This window comes from Zingiber officinale, chromosome 2A, assembly GCF_018446385.1.
Source record: "Zingiber officinale cultivar Zhangliang chromosome 2A, Zo_v1.1, whole genome shotgun sequence".
NCBI lineage: Eukaryota > Viridiplantae > Streptophyta > Magnoliopsida > Zingiberales > Zingiberaceae > Zingiber > Zingiber officinale.
Genome location: NC_055988.1, coordinates 79,544,706 through 79,546,302, shown reverse-complemented (window position 1 = coordinate 79,546,302; position 1,597 = coordinate 79,544,706).

Below are 1,597 nucleotides of genomic sequence, written 5' to 3'. Positions count from 1 at the left end.
ACAGTGCCCTTGAGATCTCAAATCTCTCATGCCTCGCTTGACTTTGATACAGTTGACGAAGATATTCAACCATATCGTAAGCGCCCATTAACTCGTGTTGCTTCTGAAGCTCAGAGTTCATGGTCGCGACCATTAGACAAGACACATCTAATGCGTCATCTTGATGTTTCTTGAAAGCATCTCGGTCAGCTCGCGGGGCAGTGGCAGGAGGAGCCTCCAGAATGGGCTGCTCCAGAACATACAGTTTACGTTCTTGGGTGAGAACTATTCTTAAGTTCCTGTACCAGTCCAGGAAATTTACTCCGTTGAGCTTGTCCTTCTCAAGAACAAATCGCAGGGAGAAAGTGTTCGTATTTGACGTCATGGTTATCTACAACAGAAAAATGCAGAAAATAAATATCATATTCTTAATCATTTAATTAGGCCTTTAACTAAATGATGCTCCCACTGAATTCTATAATTCATGTGGGACAAGATCCACATCATACTAACCCTTGAGTTAGTTTTGGCTAATACGCCCAAGACTTAGTATGATCGGTAGGTAACTAATTACCAATTACATCTCTATGTAACTCTTGTTTATAGGATAAAATTCGCATTTATATTAAAACTCGAGTTAGCTTTGGCTAATATGCCCAAGAGTTAATATAAACGTGATTTTGACCTATCTACCAACCATTGGATAATGCCTATAGTTAAACTTGATCCAATTGAGTTAACTAGTTACTCAATCTAATTGAGTTGTACTCACCCATGCGTTGATAGGCGGGACCAAGATTGTCCCTCCGTACCCTACCAAGATAGTATGTGTAAAATACCGAAAAATAGGCGAATATTAATAAGGGAATTTTTCAGAATTTTTGGAAATTTTTCGAGAATTTTTCGGAGCTCGTACGGACGAGTTGACGGGGACAAAAACGGGGTCAGGAAAAGCCTGATTAGGCTACCCATTTAAGCGAGGAAATGTTAATTTAAATATTTCCTTTTTATTTCTTTTATTTTCTTTTTCTCCGTTTCTTTCTCTCCCGCGTGGCCGCGAGCCCTACCCGACGGTGGTTCCACCATTTCCCCTCACGATTTAACCTTCGGCCAAGTCTCTCCCAACCTTCTTCTTCTCTTCTCTTGCATGCCGCCGCTGCCTTTCTTCTTCGTCCCCGAAGCCTGCCCAAGCACCGGCGAGTGCGAGCCACGGCTGGTCAAGCCGTCAGTTGTGCCCTAGTTTCCTTGTCGACGGCGCCGACGCCAACAGAAGTTTCCTCCCTTCTGCCGACACCGCCGAGCCCTAGATTGGATTCGCCGGCCTCTCCGATCTCCTTTGTGCCAGCAACTGAGATTCCTCGCACTTCTCCCTCACGCTGCGCCACCGCTACTGGATTGCCGCCGTCGATCTCGCCGCCACGGATCTGTGCCCTAACCACCGCCATCTTCTCTACTCTTCTTTCGATTTGGATGCTCGACGCCGAGAACCGTTGCCTGGGCAGTGCACATCTATAACACCCCAAATTTCATGATTTGGAGTCCTAAAAGACCTTATTAAAATCTAGAAATGTTTTAGAAAAATTCTAGGGATTTTTAGAAATTTTTAGAGTATTTTTAT